The sequence below is a fragment of the Thunnus thynnus genome, chromosome 1 (assembly GCF_963924715.1).
Source record: "Thunnus thynnus chromosome 1, fThuThy2.1, whole genome shotgun sequence".
NCBI classification, from domain to species: domain Eukaryota; kingdom Metazoa; phylum Chordata; class Actinopteri; order Scombriformes; family Scombridae; genus Thunnus; species Thunnus thynnus.
This window is the reverse complement of record NC_089517.1, coordinates 20,066,810-20,091,968: the sequence shown is the minus strand read 5'-3', so window position 1 is coordinate 20,091,968 and position 25,159 is coordinate 20,066,810. Positions and strand designations below refer to the sequence as shown.

The 25,159-nt window shown below is 41.4% G+C and overlaps 1 protein-coding gene across 5 annotated transcripts in view; it reads left to right on the top strand.

Moving 5' to 3' along the window:
- zfhx3b (zinc finger homeobox 3b) overlaps window positions 1-25,159 on the top strand; it is a 346,552-nt gene that overhangs the window by 199,265 nt on the left and 122,128 nt on the right. Inside the window, exon 1 of one of the 5 annotated variants that reach the window (XM_067589278.1) lies at window positions 1,725-4,168. The exons of the other annotated variants lie outside the window; for them this stretch is intronic. The gene's annotated coding sequence lies outside the window, so the exon portion shown is untranslated. Of the gene's footprint in view, window positions 1-1,724; window positions 4,169-25,159 lie in introns of those variants that run through there. 5 annotated transcript variants of the gene reach the window in all.

Here is a 25,159-nt window from a genome sequence, read left to right as displayed (position 1 = left end):
CTTTTATCTTTAAATACTTTCACCCCTGCTCATTTCCTCTGTTTCCCTTTGTGCTTTGTCTGGGATTGTGCGTGCACGCGCGTTCACACGTGCACACACGCTGCCGTGCGCGCGCTCACACACACACACACACACACACACACACACACACACACACACACACACACACACACACACACACACACTAGCTGATTCCCAAATAAAATAAAATATAGTTAAATTACCAACGTTAAAATAAAAATTCTCTCAAAGTTGTCAAGTGGTGCATGTTGGTGAGCGAAATCCCCATCACAGAGCAGCGGTTCAAGCACGTTTGAAACGATTATGGTGCTTTGCCCTCTATCTGAATCACTGTTTTGTTCCTTGCAGTTCTGGTGATGGTCAAGCGCTTTCATGTGCCCCACATCTACGGAGCATTTTGCATTTTAAGCTACTCTGCCTTTCTTTGTCATATCCACGGGCTGTCATAGCCACAGGTTGTGTTGAATTTGCAATGCCACTCATCGATGTATGCCTATTGAGGCTGGCACGTGGACAGTTATCCTTCCCACAGAGAGGCGCAATTGAATGCTGGTAACACAAAAGCTTCAGACCCTGTCAGTTCCCCCTTTTTTTCCCTTTTCAGAGATGCATAGGCCCTAAAAGCATCAAGGGCTCCGTCTGGCTGGTCTTCTTTTGATTTAGCCTACACACTATACTCAATATGGTCACTGATGGAGTAATGTCAATCAAGGCCTTTGCATAAATTTGTAAACTGAAGTTTGCATTGTTAGGCTTTAGGCGACTGACTGGCTCAAAGCTGCCTCCTACAAGCCTCAAATTACACCAGACTCTTTTATTATCTCGTAGCCCCCTTTAACTCCTCTCGCACGCTATTTTCAACCTATTCATTTTTACAATCTCTTCTTCCCGAGAGAGCAGACACGTCGCAAATCCTCGAGATTCCTGCAGCCTGCCTCTCACACTGCAAAAATGTGAACTGTTCGACGGGGCGATGCAGTTTTCTTGTTGTTTTTTTTTTCTGAGAGAGGCATGCTACACAGCAGATGCTACATTGCTTAAAAACAGGTATCAGTGCCTGCCTCGGCTTGTGGATGGCAAGTGCGGAGGAAATGCCGTGTAACAGCACACCATATATTTTAGCAGCAGAGGGAGAGAGGGAGAGATGGAGAGGGAGTGTTTGGTCTTGGCCATATAGGCTACATTATAAGAAGTTTGATTTTCATAGGCTTCTTCTAAAGGGGATATGTGCTATTGGATCTGTAAAAACGTCGCGTCCCATGGGGGTTTTCATATTCTTTCTAACATTAAGTCACAGGCCTTTGCAAAAATATAAAATATAGCCTGTATATTTCATCAGGCATCATCACCACTGCAACATCACGAAAGGCTGCTTTACATGTATCTTAGAAAATAAAAAAAACAGCCATCAGATGTATCTGTGCTCTCCATTTCCATCAAACACACGACTGAAAAAATAAATATCTCAGGCCGTTTTATGAACCCAGTTATTGCTTATGTCTTACACATGCTTGTATAATTGCTGCTGTGACTTCTATAGCATGTTTGGACAATGTTTGGATTTGAGTATATGTGCCATTTAACTATTAACTCTGTATCGGAATTCACTATATAGGCGCTGACGATCAAATCCGTATTATTTCAATAAACACAGCACGTTATGTGATCAGTGGAAGCTGCTACTTGTATTCACTGGACCAGGACTCTATATGGAGCTGTTTGCACAGAAAGTGTGCATACTGAGAGTGAGGGATTGTCCATTTCCTCAGAGAATCAACAATAAAATTATCATAACAAAGAGCACTGAGAGACTCGAAGGTTGATTTTTGCAATACAGTCCTTTCATACCGAGGACATGGGAGGACATCAGTTACAGAGGCAAATGGCTTTACGGAAAGATTATTAGGAAAAACAAACGAGAGAACCTCAGCAAATCTATGTTAGTATTGATCATACGGCCATTTAAAAAATCCTAATCACGAAACATATCAAAATGAAATGAGACACTGACCATAATATCATACTATAGCAAATTTAATGGCTACAGGCCGGAGCTGCAGCAAACACCTTGATGCAACTATGTCACCTTGTCACACATATATAGTGTTATTATTATTTAAGAGAACCTGCACGTATTGACAACATGTTCCCAGCAGTTTCGCAATAGATGTCACGATAACCTGTTTCCCCATCATCCCTGTGTGTCACAGCTGCACTTACAAGTCTTTCACTGCTGTGCTGTGTAAGGAGTATAAACCGAGGCCATTTATATTCTTTAAACATACGCGACACGTATTGTAGAATTAAAATAAATCGTCACGTCCATATAGATAGAAAGGGGCTTCAACAAGTATTTATATAAAAAAAAAAATGAAATTTTTTTTTAAAAAAAGAGCTGAACTTGCTTTGCACACTGTACCAATACACAGCAGCTCTCAGGAGTTTCCCAATTTCTCTGGAAAATATTTAAAGCTTTGTGCTATGAATGCCATCAAATAACTGAAATAAATAGTTTCTTTTATATTACAATAGCGTTATACAGTAGCCTGTTATCCTGATTTGGAAGTTGAGCTGATAATTTCACATATTTTGAGTAAGTGTAAATACGACTCGTCTCACATCCTCTCCGTCACACTTTAATCTGTACTATATTTTTTGCAAAGATCTCACTTTTTTGATTTAGTCACGAGTCTTCATTTTATTGTTTTTATTGAAATGGATCCACGTTTACTCACTAATAAGTGTGTAAAGGAACACATATTGCTTTAAGTTTTATTAAAGTGGACTTAAGTCTTCTCTTATCATCAAGCCTGTGTCGTTAAAATATTATTTTTATACCATCTTAATATAAAAATGCAATGGGAATCCCCTAAATGCTGAGTACAGGCTGAAGCACGTAAAGTACAGAAAAGTTCAAAATTTGAGGCTACGCAACAGGATTTGATATCAACTTATAACTCTGAGCAAGTGATATTTCTCTTAATGCTTAGAATATATATTTATCAATTCAAATACATTGTTTGCTGTGATAATATCCAGATCTCACTGTATCCACGATAAACTCTGCTCATTGCAGATTACAATACTTGTGGTAGCTTCTATGTGACTGTTACAGTACAGTTTTACATACATGTAGAAATCGCGTTTTGCGTGCTTCAATTATTTGGCAAATGTTTGTTTTAGTTGTTTACAAACATGACAGTTGTTTCTATAATTATAAATAGAATATGCAGAAGAATTGCACGTTTCCATTTTCGCCACTACAGCCGCCGACACTCAGTTATGTATTTCAATAAGTTGTTCAAACTACCAGAAAAAACACAGCCCTGTGTGTGCAGCCGTGGCACGACTGAAAATGACAGACTCAAGTTGAAAGACACAGAATAAAATAAAGCATGACCGTTTATGGATTTTCAGTGGCCAAAGTATGCGCACATCTTTCATTCAAAAACGCAAAAAACTGGGACAAAAACGTTTGAAAAAGTGGAAGAAAAAAAAAAAGAGCGGAGCAAAAGCTGTGCCTGTGGCGTCGGGCTTTGCCTGCTGCGGCTGCATGCTCCAGTATTAACTTTCACTGTCTTCCGTCTAATCAAACTCTTACTTTCCGCTGTTCTTAATTCCATATTTTCAATTCCTGATCATTACTTTCCTCTTTTTCTACTTGTATCTATCTATCCATCCCTCCCTCCCTCCTCTCCCTCCCTCTCTCCCTCCCTCTCTCTCCCGAGCTCTCTCCTTTGCTGAATCTTATTGATCCAGAAGGCGGCTAATTAGCCCTTCCCTTCGTGCCTGTGTAATGAAGCACATGCGCACTGAATTAATCACAGCCATTTTTTGCAGGAAACTAATTAGCAGGAATAAAGATCCAAAGAGTTTTTTCTTTTCAATCATCAGATCTCACTTTCACCTCTTCCTCGCTCCCTCTAACACAAGACTCATCGCCTGCTTTGCATCCAAATTATTTTTATATTGCCTTTAACAACTAATAGTACCTACTTCGTTTTTTACACTCCGCAACAACAATGATCTTTCTTTTGCCACCCTAAGCGCAAACTGACCAAAAGGGGACTGCCTTGATGGGATCTTTAGCTAAATCATCTCAATACTGGATTAAAAAGCGAGGATCACAAAGCGGCAGCGAGAAATTGTAAGTTTCAACTTTGCGTTTGTCTCTTTTCCTCTCTGTTTCCACGATCCTATTCTTTTCGCTTGTAGACCTATCTGAATCTCTTTTTCATATCTGTTCGTAGTTTTACGTGTAGCGGAGCTGGCTATTCTCATATTCTGAGAAAAGACTGGCGATCACAAGTTCATTTCATGCAAGTAGTTTGGTTTATTCTCGATTTTATTCGTATCGTTACCTGTGTTTACATCAGCGTTCGTCCTCTCCTCTTCATGAATGGAAGATAAGAAATGGGCAAGACAGCGATCCTCTTCCAAGCAGTTGACCGTTGAAAAACACGGTTTTAAAACAATTGTGTGCATTTCGGTGGAATCGGGGAAGGGTATGGGGGGCTTATGGGTGTCGAGAAACGTGTTTTGAGGCACAGATGCAGTAAGAAAGGGGGCTGTGTTGAGCAGACGAAGGGCAGCGGCAGCTCCACATGAGCGCAGCCCAGAAAAGGAGCTCCAAGTCCAGCCTGTGGGTCCGTGTGAGCGTCCGGCGAAAGGGGACATCTCTCGCTTTTCTAATTTTGACAGATTTGACACTTGCCACATCCAGGGGTTTTCAGCACCGTCGTATGCTTATAAAATCCTCTTCTGTATAAACGCATTTTTTTTTTTGTTCTTCTCCGACAACGTCTCTGAAAATGTGCAATCCCTCCGCCCTGTCTTAGTTCCTCTAGCTACACTTTTCCTCTTTACCCCACTTTGTCCATCTTTTCTTTTTTATTTTTTCACGGCTGTTTGCCTCTTTGAAGCGTTGTTTTTAAGTCGATTCTCGCTCATTCCCTGACGAAGTCACATGCAAATCGATCGACGTGTGTGTGTGTGTGTGTGTGTGTGTGTGTTTATGTGTGTGTGTGTGTGCGTGCGTGTACTAGGGGTTTGTGTTTGCGAGCGTCTGTGTGTGTGTGTGTGTGTCTGTTATGTGAATGTGGTGTGTTCAGAAAAACGGAGCCCCGGGTCTCCTTCATGACAAGAGCGGATCAGCAGGACCGCGGACAGCCTAGTCTGAGCTGCGTTTCAGAGAACAGACATGTGGTTCAGGGAAGACATAGGCAGGCTGGATCTGCTGCCTCCAACTACTTGGCTACCGTATCTGACTTTCAAGGGAACATTTTTTTTTTCCCCGAGAAATGCTGACCGGAATGAAAACAAAACATTGCCCTATTAGGCTGACCTTAAGCAGACATAATCGTTCTAAAGTTATTGCTGGAAACTTTAAGTATGGTCCAAGCTAAACCTATAGGTCACTGCATGCATTTAGTTGCCGCTTAGCCGGTTAACATTTGCAGGATTTTTTGAAAAGTTAAACTACACATCATATCTTTCACATAGCCAAAATAGAATAGTCTGTACTCTCAGAGGAAAACACAAACCAGCCTATCTAAGCTCTGAATGGGCCTTTTCAACAACATAAACAAACAAAAAAAAATATAGCTGTAGTTTATTATTGCCTGTAACTACATTGTTGCCGATAGGCTGTCGCCGAAAATAGATCTGATCGGAGGAAAATTAAAGAAAACGGAAATGCAGTTGTTATCTTGACGTTAAGGTGCTATAGTAAGCCGAATATCTCCATAAATATGACCAAAAATAGTGACTACTTTTCGGACGGGATGGAGCTATATGTAGTCATAAAAAGCTGCGAGAATTATAAGTCAATCATGGATATTTTTCGCGACATAGAAACGGGAAAGAACGAGGAAAAAAGGAGGTTTTGCGAGCGAGCAGAAGCAGGGATATGTGTACCGTTTGGGGAAACAGAAAGGGGGGTGAGAGGCTGTGTGTGTGTGTGTGTGTGTGTGTGTGTGTGTGTGTGTGTGTGTGTGTGTGTGTGTATGTATGTGGGTGGGTGGGGGTGTGTGTGTGTGTGGGGTGGGGGGGTAGGTCAGACAGCAAGAAACATGGGGAACAGGGGTCATGGAGTGAGTGCAGAGATAAAAAAAGAAAGAGAGGAAACCCCCTCGCAAACAGCCTATAGGGATGATGGGGAGAGAGTGTGTCTCGCTGGGAGAAAAGGGTGATGGTAGTTGTTGGTGTGTTTTGGGAGCCACACAAAAGCACTTGTGGTTGTCAGCATCTGCAGGATTAAGACTTTGGCTGTAGTTTAGGATGGGAGAAACAAAAATAGACTAGTAAAAGGTTTAGTAAAATTAAATGTTAAGGCAAAGAGAAAAAAAAAGGGGGGTGGGGGGGGCTGTTGCTGAGGGTAGGGGTGCTGAGGGGGTTGGGTGGAAGGGTCAGATAGCCATGGGCCATAGAGGAGGAATCAGGGGAAGAGGTCAGATAAACAGATCCCTACCTTTCAGACCGAAGAGGAGCAGACGGAAACAGATTAGCAGCGTAGGGGGAAAAAAGGGAAACTGGTATTCACACTGATTATTTCTAATCAGTGATCATATTCATATTCACTTAATTCCTCTTTTTTTTGCACTGCTACATAGTTCTTTACTTCAGTGATTTTGCTTTGTGCATGTAACAGTATTTTTTGGTGTGTTTAGAGACTCAAAGGTGGTTATAGTCTATAAGCACAGGTAGACTGTTGTGCCAAAACTCGAGTGATCTCCCTTCCTCCACTGTCAGACAGTAACACTCCTCTCCTCTTCCTCCTCCTCCTCCTCCTCCTCCTCCCTCTCTCCGTCTTCTGTTACAAAACAAAGACAGCAGAAATGTTTACTGTCATCTCACCTGTCTGATTTTCCTGTCTTGTCTCATTGTCATATTTCTGCTTAATTACAACAGCTCCTGGCAAAAGTATAGGAATGTCATTGGCTTTATTTCTGTGTGTTCTATTTCAAATATGTGTTTGTCTGACGTTGTGTTTGGTGCAGCTAACTATAGTATCTCATGCTCATCCCTGGCTGTGTGATGCTGGAAGTATTCCGTCCATGAGATTGTGAGCTGTTAGTGTCAGCATGAGTGATCATTTTACCACAAACAGTGTTTTTAAAAAAAAATTTAAAAAAATTGAATTTTCATTTTTAACTCATTAGTTGTGCTCAGAGTTATTTATTTCTGAAGTGTTAATATATGTTTACTAAGGCTAGATTTTCATTTATTAGGTTATGTGTATTTTTTTCCTAAATACATTTTCACATTTTTATGAATAAAAACATTATTTACCAAAACCTTGTAAAATAGTATAGATATTTTGTCCAGAGTACATTATTAATACACTCAACTGTTTATTCTAATTAATTTAATTACAATTTGAAAATTGAAATTGGTTAATAGATCTTTGTGATCAGATAACTGTTTTAAAGCATTACATATATGATTCTAAAAAAATCTAGACTAAATTGTAAACATGTTATTTTAATGTGTTAGACATAACCTAACAAAATTCTTTCTCTGCACAGATAAAAATTATTTTAAGAAATGCAGATTTGTTTGTTTGTGACAGTAATGCTATAGATGCACAGCCTGTGCTTTTACTGAATAAACATATCTCTAGTTATGATTAAAGTAAATGCATATGGAAGAACTGCTGTCTGTGTGCTGTTGCTGTTGTGATCATTATTCATAAGATAAAGAGACAATTTGGTATTGTAATGCTGGGATGTGATGGCAGTTTTCTTCAGTTGTCTCTGAACCTGTACAACAACAAAACAGTCGTCCACCTCCTTTTTGCTCATGGTGCTCCTCTATAACCATATTTGATGACAGGTGTATTTAGAGTATTCTGCTGTCATTTGACTTTATTAACGGGAAGAGCACGTCCAGTTGGGGGAAATTAGATGAAGGGAGTAGCAGTCGTCATAGATAGGCTTGTTTCATGGTTTGGGGGGTAACGCAGAGAAAGCGGAGTAAGCGCCTCTGGCTGTCATAACCCCTTCTCTTCCTCTCACTGTGCCTCTCCCTCTCTCCCTCCTTCTCTCTCTTGATCTCATTCTTTATGTGTCTCCACATATCTCCCTTTTTAACTCCCACCTTTCCGTTCTCGGGCACTGGCACCGTGGGGGAGCTCGCTGCCATGTCCTCGGTCAGAGAGAGCCCTCTTTGGGTGAACAGTAGGCTAAGGCCATACGTGGGAGATTCAACACACTTTAGGTTGACGTGCCAAAAGAAGTGTATGCATAAAAAACATAAAAATCCACTTATTTATATTATCATAAGCTAAATATACAATGATTTTGTGTCTATTGTGAGTGAAAATGTTTAAAGGTTATTAAAATTATTATTATTATTTTAATCATTATTATTATCAGTATTTTGTATTAGCATTTTAATAAATGGTCACAAACCAAATTTAATTAATTCCTTTGTAGCGTCGCTCCATGAGAGGCAAAGCATTATTAATATGAATAGATCTACCTTTGTGTGGATGCGTCTTCACTGAAATCAGAGGCGAATGTGAAGTGTCTGTCTCCGCATTATCTGTATGGACATGTGTATATGAGGGCAGTCGACACAGATGATGGTTTTCAATCTGATGTGTGGTTTTGAATATGCAAGGTCGTGCAGCAAAGACCAGTTCTTCCAGTTGTCCTGCAGTTGAGGCCAGTGTACGTGTCATGCTATCATAAAGGAGCAGGCAGGGGGCGGGATCTCGGCTCAGTACAGGGGTGAGCGAGAAAGTGGGAAGGCAGAGTGGAAGAGATGACTGTCATGCTCAGGTGTGTGTGTGTATGTGTGTGTGTGTGTGTGTGTGTGTGTATTTGTGTGCATGCTTGCAGTGTGCATAGATGCTGTATCTGATCCTTAATCCCTGCAGCCCTCAGTGTCCAAAAGTGCCTCTTTACCCACTGAAAGCACCCCTTTTCTCTAAAATTCCCCTCCCTGTCTTCTTTGCAGCTTTTCTTCTTCTTCTTCAATGTCATCCTTTTATCTTTTGAAGAGAAGTTGGCGGGGATTTTTGTGGTTTGCTCTTTCACAATATGTTATCGTGTTATCAATCTTGGTTAAATCATTGTGGTAGACTAGATTTATGAGTGAAAAGATGAGCATGTGTCTCTGTATGAGTGAACAACCGCATTCAGATTTGTGTGTATACTGGCATTATGAAAAATCTTTCTTTTGAATGTGCCACGTTGAGGCCTTGTTGTAATACACGTTTGTTTTTTTTTGTCATTATTTTTTATTAATTTTGAACTGTTTTCAAAATCCTAAGCCGGTGTTCATATTCAGACAAATCATAGCAGACTTACAGTATGTTGTGTACACACGACATTGGTCAGATTATCATCATTGTCACACTGATAACAGCAACTTGGGGACAAGGGGGGAAAAAATCATTTTCCATTCGGTCATATGTGTAAAAGTATAGGTTGTATTTTGACTTTTCTCTCCTTCATTGATGGAAATTCACAAGCTGTCATAGAATAGAGCACAATAATATGTGATACAAATTTAAACACATTTGTTTTCCATTTCTAACAATACATTTATGCTGTTGTTGTCATGGATGAGGGTTTATAATGTGTGTGTGGAGATCTGCGTCCTTGACTAGAATCTCAGTACTGTTTCTGTAATAAATGTACAGTATCAGTTTTGTAGCAAGCAAGGTTGTTTGTTAGATTGCAGTGTTGTAACAGTGATAAAGATTGTTGTATTTCTGGGTTGCTGTATTGACTTTGAGTGGAAGATCTGTGTGATGCATGCCTGTCCAGGACTGGCAGCATCGTAAAAGCGTAGTGTGTGTGTGTGTGTGTGTATGTGTGTGTGTGTAGCATAACGGTTACGACTGGCTGTGTATATATCCTATTTGGGGCAGCAGCAGCTAGCTCTAGTGTTCAGAGATGGGAGGAACAACGGTTTCACGTCTGTATAGGCGACAAATGCTTATACGCAGGCGAGGCAGGGATGACAGTGACCACTCCAAGGGCTGCAAAATTGAACTGAGCTGCACCCCAGCTTCCCATAAGCCCACCCCTCTCTTGGACCCTGGAGGCCAGCATTCCACCCTCCGCGCTGGCGCTTATCATCACAAAGGACAGAATGCATAAAACATGGAGGACGCTTAGACAGAGGCGGCCCAGGTCGCCTTTCTCTCCCCACACTGAGCCCTTGAACAATACATGGGCCCCTCTGGCCTGTGACTCTGACGACACACACGCCGTCTTTTTATCCTCCCCTATTTCTTTGTCATCCTCTTCCTCTTCCTCTATGTTACTGTGCTCTGTGGAGTGATAACTGCCCTTGCATTGTTTATCTGTGTCTGTGAAATCTGCATTGTGTAACTGAAATGTAAGTGTGTGTGTGTGGGGTGTGTGGGTGTGAAAGAGAGAGATAGACAGTGTGTGTGAGTGAATGACAGATTTAAAATATTGACAGTGCATCAGCTACATAGCTCCTACCTCAATATTCTATATTATCTATTGTTGTACATATTTTCTGACATAAAATATAATATAACTCAAATTAAAAAAAACATTGTTTTACTCACCAATTGATGCAAAGGTTAAATGTAAACCATTTAAATAATTTTATACATATGGAGAAATTCAAATTTTTATAAAACAAATTATGTTTAAATGCAGCCAGGTGATCTGTGATTCAGCCTATTAACATGTCATTTTTCCATGTCACTAATTTACAGCTAGGTCACCCGATGATGCAACATCCCGACTTGTATTAGAACCAAATGCAGCGTGTATTCATATAAACAAGCTATCAGCTTCTCAGTTTTTCTGTCGGTCAGTAGGCTGGGGCTGGTTTGAAAGGCCAAATAAAGAGCTATGTGAAAGTGATATGAACATTACAGTCTTTTCTCCATGCCAGTCATTCTCCTCTACTACTACCAAAACATGCATAGTATTAACAATTAGATAGATAGATAGTATTTTTGGTGCTTATCACATCTGAGTATAAATTGCATTTGCATCAAAACATAACAGGATAACATTTCTCGGGTTGTATATTTTTTAAATGCATGTTTTCAAATATGATGATTTTCTCATTCTGTTTTATTATCTTGGTTAAATCTCAGTTTTGGTTTTAGATTTTAATTTCCTTGCTCTGTGTGCACTGCATCCACTCCACTCTCACCCACTCCACTCTCATGACTGTGACAAACAGTAGTTTATCTGTGGCTGAGAAGGTTTTAGTCTGTGTCTGTCTATACATGCGTCTGATAGCTGGGCTGTAGGAATGTACTACTAGGATGTGCTGGACCCCAGCAGGTCTATGGCACTTCCTCTCTGTGTACCTCACAGCTTATCCTCCTCAGGATTATAGAGAGAAGAAAAGAAAAGAACGATTGCAGGAGCACCCTTTCACTCTCACACCCTCTTCCTCATTTTTGCAATTCACACACACACACAAAATCTCAACAAAAAGTGTAATTCACTTGCAAATGTGTAGTAGCCTGTCCATGTTCCCAGTGGAGGAGAGAGAGAGAGAGAGAGAGAGGGAAGGAGAGGGAGGGGCAGAGATGGAAAGACATAGAGAGCAGGCGGCAGTGTATTTCAGTGTGAGACAGGGCTGAGATGAAGCTACCGATTGCTTCTTCCCGGTCAGGAAAAGCAGCCGACTCCATCTGCCCATTGATAGATTTGCGTGGGATTTGTGTGCACATATTGTTTTTACTGCATAAGTAACTAAATGTGTGTGTGCTTGAGCTGTAGTCATACAGTAGGTATATAAGTTGCGACTCACTATTTGTTATTTCCCTTGCTTCTCCTAAGGTGGCCTGGTGTTGTTCTCTCAGTGCCCCAGGCGACTGATCTGCCAGTAGTGAAGGGGTTAAGAAGCAGGGATAGCCCTCTTTTGTCTCTGCGGCCCTCTTTGCCATTGTTGTGGTGGAATTGAGCTCGGTGCACCTCACTTGACCACAGCAAAGCAATAAAATGGCCTCTAAGTGCTGTAGCCTCCGTAGTCCTCTGATGTCAGCTCTCTTCCAGCTTCCGCCGCTATAATTCCCTTTTTTCTACTAACACATGGATATGTATCTATATATGCACACCATCACCATACTGCACCTAGATATTTTCTTACAGCATCTTTTTTTTTAACTTCTGTGAGATTAAGCCCACATGTCTTTTTTTTTTCTCTTTTTTGTCAAGTTCATGCAAATTACATACTAAACTTCTGAAGAATATATTAGTATGTTTTGATTTATGTTCGTGCTTTATACAAGCGCTAAATACAAATGATCAGATTGCATGATAATATGAATATATACAGTGAAGGACCTATTAGCACTTTCTCAGTTACATCTCACACTGCAGAGGTGCTAACAGTTCTCATAAAGCCCACTCAAAGATGCACACGTACAATGTTTTTAATTATCTTTTATAAAAGTTTTAAAATATTTATCAGAGCTTTACATTCAGCAGTTTTTTTGTGTGTGTGTGTGAGCCTGCCTCTGTGTATGCCAGTAAATACCACAGCCGACCTGACCGCCACCGCCACCTGATAGTCCTTACTAAATCAAACAAAGTAGTCCCGCTGTTATAGCTCCTGAATGAATGATACCGCAATTCTGTAGCTATGCACTGTTATATTATTTTACTGTTGTTTTCAGCTATATTAGCAGCAATAATGACACAAATACTGTGCATAATAATTTTGTTTTTCAGTTTGGGAATGTATTATTATAATACATAGTGTTGGTGGTATTGTGTTTGATTGCAGAGATGATTGTTTATAGCAGAGTCCCACCTTTGCAGACATTGTAATTAAAAAGAAGATATACTGCATGTGCGTCTGTCGCCATCCCATCTCATCTCATCTCGTCAAATAAGCATCTAGCTGTTGCAGCGAGCATGTCAGTGGATTTATGAAAGATTTCTGATTGGCTGAATTATAATTGGCACTGTCTCGTGTGTAAACCATTTATGCCAGGTGTCATACAGACCGCATTAAATGTTACACCAAACTGCAATTAAAGCAACATTTCCTCAAAGCCACCATGTTACACCTCTACATTTTTCTGAAGGGTGTCTCTGTCTTTTTGTGTGCTTTTTGCCTCACCCTTCTCCTCTCCTCCTCCCGAAACACGTGTGGTTTCCTCTCTGGGTCTCACTGTGCCTAAAACAAATGCTCTTTCTCATTTTCCCTGTGTTAAATGAACAAACATAAGGACCTCAGTGCCTCATAATAAATTGATTAGAGAGAAGACTCCCACACAGCAACACCGAAAACTAGAGATGTACAGTGTGTGTGTCTGTGTGTGTTTAGCCTGGGGAGGAGGAGATATGTTCTCTCTGTCTCCCTAACACACATACACCAACACAGCAGCTAAAAATGTATATTTATCCAGTTTAATAGCAGTTCTTGTCTGCTGGTCGTCATGCTCCCACCTCTGTGCCAGGCTATGGTCTAACTGCTGTTTTGTGCCCAGTGGCTCATGTCTCATGACAGCGACAGTGCCGTGGCATTTACATATTTGACATGGAGCCCTCTGTGACTGTTTGGTTTTCATTTTGACGTTCAGTGCCACAGCACAGAGATTTGGACTAGGCTGGAGGGGGTTGGGCAGGTCCCATGGGGCTGACACAGGGCTAGACAGCCGTGACAGACTGGTGACCTCGGCTTTGTGACGTCATTTGCCTCGTCTGGTCACCATGGCTTTCATTTTTCCTACTGTTTTTTTTTTTTTTTTTAATTTTTTTTTTTTTGGGGGGGGGGGGGGGTTACGTTTTTTATTAGGACAGTGGAAATATGACAGGAATTGAAGGGAGAGAATGATGGGGGACCTTTGTTGAACATGCAACAAAGGTCCGTAGCCGGATCCGAACAGCGGATGTTGCAGCCATATGGCATGCGTCTTAACCAGTAGGTTATCAGAGCGCGCTCCTACTATTTCATGAATGATGATGAAGATGGGGGACCCGTACCACTTTATGCAGTGGTTTAGGGTGATGTTCTGGTGAATATGTTGTTTATAATAATGGCGTGAGTATAGAACATCCCTTCGATCACCTGATCATCCTGCTGCATGACTGCAGACTTCAGTTTAGGTTTAATTAAAGGTGCCATTTGCCTCTCTGTTGTTGTAGCGGGGCTGCACATTTGACTTTTCTGTTTGACTCAGGTGGTAAGAAATAGCTAGCAAGCATTGTTGTGTGAAGCAGTAAAAGAAAACACACCCTGACCACATATAGGAAGTCAGCCTGAGGTAAGAGCAGGGCTCAAAACGGATACTGACTGTTACAACAGTTTTTCTCCTCCATATATGCCAAGTGCCAATTCTTTGAAATGCTCTGCTTTACACCCCCCCCCCAAAAAAAGTGTGTGTGTATGTGTGTGTGTGTGTGTGTGTGTGTATATATAGATATGTATGTATGTATGTATATATGTATGTATATAGGTGTGTGTCTATACACTTATATATATATATACACGTGTGTGTGTATGTATATGTATATATAGATATATAGATAATAGAAAAATGCCATAGATTAGGTTTCATTTGGGCAGCATCTCTACAGATTCAGTGTTGTCCTGTCATCTCAGGCAAGGTGTGTATCTGAATCAGGAGGAGGATGGCTGTAAAATAGGCTCCTCTTATTGCTTGCTTTTTGTTGGAGCCAGGTGTTTCCTCATGTTGGATCATGCCCTAATGGGGAACAACAGGCCACATGGCAGGTGAGAACTACATTTTTAATGCTAGCGGATAGCTTTTCGTCCGTGGTCTTCCTGTTCAATGTGTAATGCTAAGAGAGCTCTTGCAAGCAGAGTACACTGGTAGAATTGCACTCTGGGCAGAGGATTAACACAGGAAGTAGCCCTTGTATAGTGCAGGCGCTCTGTGGATGTACTCTTTCCCTCCTAGCTGCACCAGGAGCAGGACAAGTGTGTAGATGACACAGCCTTTGTTTACACTGGAAAGAATATGGGTTTAGAGGAAGGAGAGAAAAGAGAGAGAGAGAGAGACAGAGAGGCGGTGGTCAGGACTGGGGGAGGGAAAGGGGGGCACAGACACAAGTGTCATCACTTCCTTCCTTTCTATATTTTTTTTTCACAAATCGCCATTGTCAAAACAACAGTAGACAGAAAAGGAAGTGTTGAAATCAGGCACAAGTTCCATTAAAATAACAATAATGCTTAAAAACCCAAAACTCTAAAAAACGTCAAAAGAGATAGCACGTTTGCTACTGAACGTTGCTAAACCTCGTGCACATATGTATTCCGCCTCTGTCTCTAATCTGTCAGCTTCGTCTATTATACCAAAAGTATAACACTTTTTTTCTGCTAGACAGGGTACATTAAACAAGCCTGTATGTTTTGACCCTGAGCAAGACAGGACACTTTTTTCTCACACTCTTTGGACCTCTGGCTTCCTCAGGACATCTCTGTGCATGTCCATGCACGTGTCTAGATGTAGACATGGACATATCAGTATGTGTCCTTTCCTCTCCTCCAAATAGCATTTCTATATAACAATACATTAGGCTGACACCTGCACCCCCCTGTCTTGTCGAGAATCAGTCCTGTGGTCAGGGCAAAATTTACTTTCACATGACAGATGGCTCTGTGGGCCTTCAACAGGAAGCCTGGCCCCACTGTTTCGCAATCTCCAGAAACAAGAACTGAGTACCCGCACGATGGTGTGCAGTCTGTATTATGTGTAATGGATGCCAGCTTGCCTGTAGTGGGTACAAGCACAAGGCGAAGGGAGGGGGTACCCCGGCATAAGTGGACCCCTGAGACCTCCTGGAGGGGTAGAGGTGTGGCGAACGTCTGTTTTGGGCATGGCTTGTGTCAGCGTGTTTAGTATTTGCCTGTAAGGGCATTTATATGCAAATGCTAAACAACCTATTGGGGTGACTAATTACAGCAGGGCCTTTGTGTGTGCCAGGCAGTCAGAAGCAGGGTGTTTCTAGCATGCCAGGCCTGGACTTCCCCTGCTTGTTTACTCATTGTCTTTCCTTATTACCCCCTCATTGACACTCCCCTTTTGTGTGGCTGTGCTGTTTGCCTGCATGCTGGCTCCTCCCCTTGTGGTGCTGGAGTTAATGTAGTAGATTAAAGAGGCAGCACTCTGGCCCTGTTTACTTCCTCTTTCATCTGGTGGCCCAGCTCTGCTTTTACTCTATAACCATCCCTCCTGGAGCTTTTGTCTAGCCACCACCCATTCAGGGAAGATTCAGCCTCATAGTACTCTCTCTCCTACAACTAATGCTCAGCTAATTACTTTGGGTGATAAAAATGCATTTAGGTCAGGTTCTAATGCAATGCAAATTTATGAGCAGGCAGAAGCAAATATTAACTTGTAGAGTCACTGATAGTCATTGGCTGGGGACAAAGGTACACCTCCTTTTAACTGTTAAATGTGAGGATTTTCATGTGCTTTTGGTGTTGCTGCCTTTTTTTTCCCTTTGTTGTCAGGGGTCTGAAGACAATGACAGCAGGATGCACTAAATTTTTTCCCGCTGTATAGGCTCCTACGAGTAACTTGTGTAAAGATATGCCTGCTGTTAGATACAATCATAGCGCAGTGAAGCCCCAAAACTAAGGTAGCCATTTTTTCATGTTGTATAGAGCCAACTGAACCTGAAATATGCGTTTGAACAGTGTTTTCCTCTTCCAGTTGCTGCCAAAAATGACTTATATGTAGTCATGAAACCACAAACACGTCTTTGTGTTAAAAAGTGTCTATAGTGATTCATGATTACAGAAGAATTTTATGAGTATTGCAAGCTAGGAAGCCTAAATAAGTAAGTAAAAATCAAGGGGTTCAAGGAGTTTGGACTGAGACAGGCCGGCGTTCCTTGTGTTTTAAAAGCCCAGATTGAAAGCCTGGGCACCTGGAATCAGTTGTTGCAGTTCCTCTACTGGTTTATGCTTCTGCAGGGGATCTCGTCTAATTCTGCTTTTATTCCATGTCCATCGAAAACTGCAGCATTACCTCATTTATTATACAAGAATATACAAGTATTTCTCAACATGTGTGTCAGTATGTTTTACTGTCCACCTGTTCCCTCTGTATTCTGAAATCTCGGCTGAATACTCAACCATATCAAACTGGCCCTGCTGCATTCCTGTGAAATTATTTGTCTTGTGCTAAAACAAAGAGAGAGGAAGAGAGAAAAAGCTCTGATTTAGTGTTGCCTCTCACTTCATTTTACAATTCTAGTTTCACTGCTTGTTCCATGGTTTGCTACCACGTTTGGCCCTTATTATGCCAATTACACCACTACTTTCATGTTTTCGCATACAGTGACACACACACATACATACATACCCATAGGGAGATTCTGGATCAAAAGCTGTCTGTGAGAGAGCCAGGGTACCTCGTAGAAAACAGCTGCCCTTTGCTGTCTCTGCCTCTCACCCCTGCCTGACAGCAGCCAGAAATATGAGGCCTCCCCAGACCTCTGTCCTGGGAAAAAAGGACAGGACAGCACATACACTCAGAAAAGCTTTTGTCTCTGCTCTCTCTCTCTCGCTTGCTCAGACATACAAAGAAGAAAGAAAGCCATTTGTCTATGCTCATTCACTCATTCAGCCACAAATAGAAATCTTCGTTTCACATATACACTCCCTCTGCCACATTCACAAAACCATTAAATTATCACATGCTTGATTTCTCTTTATTGTCTGTTTGTTAAACTCTTTCATTAGCTGTTTTAGTCAATTTGGCGCAATTTGTCTGTCAATCTTACTCTGCGTTTGCCTTTCTCTCTACTTCTCTCCTGCCATAAATATGGTGCCTGCTCTTTCTGTAAGCTAGGCCTTCCTCAGCACTGTCTGAGGGTGCTTTTCTTCTCCTTTACTCTTGTCTCCACCTTTCCTCCCCACATGTCTGGGATTTCTCTCCCTCTGCTCTGCTTCTCCGGCGTGTTTAAACCCTGACAGAGTTGAGAAAGGCATTCAGCTCCCTAATCCGGGCTCCCTCTATCAGGAATGCTAATACGTGTGATTGTGTGACCCGCCGAAGCCCGGCAACATCTGCAGGAGCCTATGGCGAGCCCCCACCCTCCCACACCCACCCTGCCCCCTGCCTTTGAGCGCTCACTCGCTGCCATTATTTCATTGTTTCACTTCACGCCTGTGACTGGGCAGTGCAGTTAACCCTCTGCTGCTCAGGCTAGCTAGCGGCAGTCCTGCACACAGGGCCAGAGGAGGGTACTGAGGAGGGGTGTATGGGTTTGGGATAGCCCTTTCCCAGGACAGGCCTCCCTGACTGCCCATCTGGACCCCTACACGCAGCTCTACCCCTCACACTGTTTGCTTATGCATTCCACTACTAGTCAAAGTGCATGTGTGTGTTCATGCCATCTGTTTAAAAGTGCAGTCACTTTTGAGTTAACGCATAATTGCAGGATTCACCCTCTGTGTCCCACTGGTGGACATTTCTACATGAGTAGCTTTTTCTTTCTCAGGGACGTCAGGAAAAGGAAACCTGCTCTTGATAGGAAGAGATCTAAAAGGATGGTGGTGTTAGCCAATGAAAACCTGTTATTAAATTTTCACCCACCCCTCTGCCAGGTATTGGAGTTGAAAGAAATTATTGTTTGGATAGTGTATGTTTTCAGAAAGATGAATTACCGGTGAAACAAAACTGACAAAGTGAATCTGTGTCAGGCTGGAGTTCTGCTGATTGAATTACCCTTCTCCTCAGTGCTGGCTGTACTCCTACATACAGTACCAGTCAAAAGTTTGGACACACCTTCCCATTAACTTAAATGAGAAAGTGTGTCCAAAATTTAGTCTGGTACTGTATATATTAAAGCTTCACCATACTATAGATGAGCATAGGATGTCTGTGTGCTTCATTCACATCCTAACATTAAGCTATTAAACACTGAGGATTGTTCACTTTTTACCTTGCTGCAATGTCCACTAGGAATCCACATTCAGTGACCATTTGCACATCACTGGCCTTGGAAAATACACTCTCACACACATATTCTGTTAATATTGAAACAATGATTTTTCCATTGTTATCAAAACCTTGATTAATCATTACATTTTTGCAAAGCAAGGGCGGTGTTACCATGGAGACATAAAAATGATCCATGCTGCTTTGCACATCTACAGAAAAGTTTACATTTGCTGTACAACTCTTGGCAGTGCTTAGAGCTGCTACAGGCCTGAGTAGCTTTTAAGAGAGATCCACTCTCTTGGAACTCTCAGTTTCTTTCTCTGACCTTTGTTGTTCAACTCAACAGGCTTTTTGTAGTGTGCTGGAACACATTATTGGGCAATTCAGCATCAATGAATGATTTCTTGCATTCCCTTGTTGTTTGATGTCATTGTAGATTTTTCCTCACTGCTTTTATCACATTTTGAGAACTTTAATAGTTTTTTTTTCAAATTGAATATTTTGAAATATGCATTGTGGAAATATTAAAATATATTCTAAATTTAAAGAGGGTGCCAATTATGTAAAATCCAGCTTTGTTATCTGTTTAATTTTACTCACTATTGCTTCCATCCTGCTTTGCAAGACCAAGAACATAACAGGAAGCACATTATCTACTAGTTGGACCTTTTTTTAGAGGAAAAGGGGAATAGTCACAGGAAATGAAAACAGAACCTCTTTCAAAGTGTAAAATTATTTTGTGTTGTTTTGAAATGAATGGAAATGAATAAGTACAAGAGGAAATGTTAAGACTGATCTAAAGCAGCAGTATGTTAAACTTCCACAAGTATGGTGCAAAGTTCATCAATACTAATAAACAAGAGTGCTCACTTTTTGACTTCAGATATCAGAGATATTATAATTATGTTCAGACCTTAGTTACAGAATGTTAATTAAGCAATAAGCCACAAGAGGCCGTGGTTTAGAGATTTTGGAACAGCTAAGGGGCGTAGTTAGGCATGACGCTTTTATAAAACTCTAATAATCATTCTTCCGTCAATCAATGTAGTTTTTCAGTGACATTTAGCAGAATGGTTGCCAAGCAACACACAGACGCAGTGGAATGCATGCTAATCAGGCTAATCAAGCATGCTTAAAGATTGGGTGATTATTAACATTTATCTGGATATCGCCATTAATTGTGCAATTGTTAAGTAATGTTCAGTTGTGTTAGAAATCTTTAATGGTACAGGGGTGTTTGACTCTGGACAGGTGTGTTTTAATTACACGGTGGCAGAAGCAAGGATATTATTCCAGCATCTTCTCTCGTAGTCTGGGCACCAGTAAGATTGCAGGGACAGTTCACATTTATGCCCCGTCACTGACATGATTTCTCATGCCTCTAGGCCAGCATCAGAGAGATTTTGTACAGTGGTGGTTGCAAGCAGTGGTTGGTGTAGATTGTCTCGGTGCCAGCTGCACACATTTTTTTTGCAGTGTAGCCCGGTTACTTGCCGAGTAACCAAGCTACACTGTAACAAAAATTATATTGCCAGCAATTGACTACGTAACTAGAGAAAAGTAAGCATAATAGGTCACAAATAAAATATGCAAGATAGCTAAAGTTACATCGTTAACTTATCATAGATTGTTGGTAGAGTTTGTCCACTTTGAATGGAGATAAAAGGCTGGTGGATTAGGTGGCAGCAACGAAAGGTATTTCTCCAACGAAGCGACAGGACACAGTAGGTTCCCTACTGCTCAAAGATAAATGCCTGTAGGCTCTTTGTTTCTTTGGTCGGCATCTTTGTGGTTTTTTGTGCATTCGTTGAATGACAGCGTTGCATATTTCTGACCATTCTCATCCTGGCGGATGATAAATGATTCGGGCTTCAGTTGGCAGTGGCCCTCTTTAAATCTGCGTCCCATATGCAGCTGCACATTGAACCAGACTTTGTTGACAAGACCTTCAGGTGTGTTTGGATTCAGTGTCTGAGAGTGTTTGATTTTCTGAAAGTCTGCCTCCATTAACACTTGGTGGTGGGATGTTTTGTCGCGTCCTTCTCGGCAAAGTTTGTTCACTACTCCAACAAAAACGTTGTTGCCAGTGATAAAGTCGGGATCTTTCAACAGACGCTATGATTGGCTGATCAGTGGATCATTGATATATCGGTAAGCCCTGTACATAGGCCAACATGGCTGCTGAAACTGTCGGGTTCACCTTTCACATTTTTCACAGTGGCATAAAACTGACGGAGAGCCTGGTTTAGCTCCATTTTGTTGATTGTTTTAAAATCAACAGCCAGATCATTCTCACCACACCAGGTCTGAAAACAGTGAACGGACCACAAAGTCTGTTTAACTGCCCCAGCTTTGTTTCTTGACTTTTCCAGCTCTTTAATTTCTCTCTCATTTCAGCATGTCTCCTTTCTTTTTTATCTTCATCCTCTATCCTGTCCGTCTCTTTTCCCCCACTCATCCACATTTCCCCCACCCAGTAAAATTCACAACAAAATCTGACATTTTGAAACAATTTGTATAGGTGGCTAATTGGTAGTCACAGGTGTATCTGCTATAGAGTATGTTACTACGGCTTCGGATGCAGCTCAGCCAATCATAATCAAGGAACTAACCATTTTATAAACTTAAATTCATAGTTTATCAAAGGATACAGACAAGATCTGTCTGTGTGCATTTTAGTTTTATGTTCCTCTCCACCATTCTGTGTGAACGGTTTTGCTTGTTCCCTGCAAAAACGATTTAAACTGAATATGAGCCATAGGGGAATATAAGTAGGCCTACCATTCCAGTTCCCATGACAGCTCATTGAAACTGGGGATTGAAGGATGTCCTCCATTTTTAAGATCAAACATCATGTCATAACAGGCCTTCTTAGGCTGCATTTACATCTACACCAACACACTACTCTGGAATTATCATCCACTGCATTATATACACACATTCTGACATTGTTTTTAATCTGTGCATTCCAGATACATTGTATCTCTCCGATATAATATATAAATGTTTGATTGAAATAACTGCAGATTACAGCTCCCCCCATTCCTTTTGTTTACAGACGTGTTTCAGGGTTTCAAGACGGTTTAAAAGGAATGGGCTCTACAGAGCCAAATTGGATCTGGGTATGTAAATACTGCTCTGATGTTTAATGAGAAACAAAGTTAGCTAATTATAGCAGCTCTGAGAAACATGAGGAGGACAGTGGGAAATGTTTCCATCACTCCCTAGCTCTATAGATTACTGCCTAATTGCCTCAATCGAATCAGGCGGAGACATTAGCCAGAGAGGCAGAGAGTGAGAGAGAGAAACATGGGGATGGGGCTGATTACACATATCCGTCGGTGGCTCTTTAGATAATCCAGCAGAGGACCAGCAAGTCAGGCTCTCTGACATAGCATGAGCCTGTCTGTCTTCTTTAGTCTGTATGTCCCACGTGTTGTGATCCCCTCCCCCAGTGCAGTTATGAAGGTGAGGATAGCAGAGTACTGTATTCTCTCCTGCCACGCCAGCCAGCTGTAGAGGTGATTCATACTCCTGAGCGGAAGTTTTTCAACTATAATTACATGTAATTCTGACACATGTTTATGCTTGATTTTACCAGACAACTTCTCCACTAATGACAAAGTAGTACATAACATCCTCCCAAACATTTGTTACAACAATATTTTTCTACCTTATTATTGTATGTTGTAATTTTAAGTACTGGGTGGAAAAAAACATGCAGTGCTAGTTTGGCTGACCTGTTGAGAGGCTGAGAGAATAGTTTCTTTCCTTTTACAACAAATGCTGCGCTATTATCTGCTTTGTGAAATATCAGGAATGTAACAGAGTGAAACTGAGGACAAACAGCACAATGAAATGCGGGTGTTTTAAGAATGTCCTGATGCTGTGAAGCCCAGCTCATCTTTTCTCTCATTTATTTATGTCTCTGTGGAAATGTTGAGGAGGGGAGGAAACTGACTTGTTTACTTTACTTCTGTTAATTCCTCTTAATGTTGGTGCAGGAATAAAAAGGATATATTCTTGCGTATGGCCGTTAAATGTGTGTCCCGCTTATGTTTTGTCGGCAGGGTGAGGGGAATAAGAAGCTCCATTGGATCTGTTTCGTCCTCAGAGCACAGTGATATTGAGGTCAGCTGTCCAAAATGATCTCATGTTAAGGAATCGGCGAGTCAGCAGGGTCAGAGCAGAACCGCCATGACGACACTTTCTCCACGGTGATAACGCTGCCCTCCTTTCCCTCCCCTTCACTTCCTCTGCATGGGAACAGCAAAGAGTAGTCTGAACCGTGTCTGTGCCCATTACTCTGGAGCAGAATGGTACTGCCTTTGTCTTCTCACAGAACCAGGCTCAGAAATCAGGTGAAGATGGTCTTGGTTAAGATTAATTGGATCTTTACAGCTCTGATGATCCAGAGCTACTATGGCTAATCCTTCCATCTTCGTTAATCCTAAACAAACATCTGAACTGCTGAAAATAGCCAACAGAAAATAGCTGTTTCCTGGATGTCGTGGCGGTGTAAACTAGTGCCTGAACAATCCTTCCCCACAGTTTCCCAGGCTGAATGCCATGAGGCATTGCGTAGGAACTGCATGTAAGAATTCTGTGTGGGGAACCCAGACCCCAGCAGATTCCTTTTTAACTGTTCCGTTGGGAAAGTAGGCACTGTAAACAGATAATGGCGCTCATGCAGAAACGGCCCGGAAGTGGGAGGTCTGACTTGTTCAGACATTAAGCATGGGCACTCTGGGTGTGAATCTTTGGAAAGACATGCAAGCGTGAGCTGGGCATTTTCCATCAATGTTGCTGCTCATTTACATTCCCCCTCTCTCTTCCATTGGGTTCAGTGTAGACTTGGTTATACGGATAAAATACCGATAGTTGGGCTTATCAGTTGTGGAGCCGAAGCGTAGTTAGCAGAGCTTCAAAAATGTGTTTGTGTTGCTCTCAGGTCATGTGCGTCAGTCTTAAGTGACTGTCTATAAGCAGGCTACAGCTCATATCTCTTTTCTATCCTAAAAATCAGTCACATATGACCTGGCACTTTCTCACTCTCACGCTACTTTCTCAATCCTTCTCTCTGTCTCCCCTTCCCCTCCCACACACACATGTTCCCATAATTTATGGCTGCCGGGTCCTTGATCAATTGATAGCAGGGAATCCTTTGGTAAATAGAGTTTTAGACACATTGCCAATAGACCTGGGCTATTGATTGGAGTGTAAATTAAAAACTTAATCAGGTCTTTGAGATAAGATTTATCTCCGCCCCAAGCAAATTACAGGGCTGACTTGGAGACATAAAGGCAGGCTGGTGGGCAGAAGAGCACTGCCCCTTCATGGGTGCCAGAGCTGTGGATGTGGCCACGATTCTCTGTCTCGTTCTCGTTTCACTACTGGTGGTATTCCCCACCATTTCTAGGCTCACTTCCCTCTTGTGGAATAGAGACTTGAAGACTTTGAGTGTTGACATAATGGATGAAGGCTTTTCTTGTAGTCTTTAGTTAGAACAAGACTGACTTAGACTAATACACTTTAAAGCATCTGGTAGACATATTTATCCACTATGTCTTATTGTTCCATGATGCCCTTTTAGTATGGCTGACCCAAGTGGGAAGTAGTTTTATTTCTTTATCATTTTGTTCTGTTTAGCAGTTTGTCTTGTTCAGTCTTGTCAATATTCCCTCTCTATCCCACTCTTTCTCTCTCTCTCTCTATTTCTCACTGTGTTTAATCACTTGCATTCATTGCAGCCTGTGATGAAATATGTAAATCATTACAACCAGCTTTTATTTCTTCAATAATATTCTCATCTTGTTGAGGTCATTTTACACCACAGTAAATTCATGCACATTCATACGCACATGCAGTGTTGTCTATATTTTATATGTATTAAGACAATCCTTGGGATTGCACATTGATCAGTGTATGGATTTCCACAGTAATTGCTGAGGGAAATTTTCTCTGTCTCTACTCTTCTTCATTATTAATATTGGGAAATGGGTATACATTCAAAATGTCTCTGAGTATAATTTCAGTTTAAAATAACGAGAGCACTTTTAATTCATTCCATCTAATACCGAGTAGCATGCATACTGAGAACAGGGCTTTCCTCAGGTTTCACAGATAAGAAAGACACTCACTAAGGATCCTGGCATAGGTACCTCACAGGTATCTGTCTGGATCTTTTAGTCGGTAATTAAAACATACATTTTTTCCCCTTGTGATTAAGGCTGGTATTAGGCTCCTCTCAGGGATTAT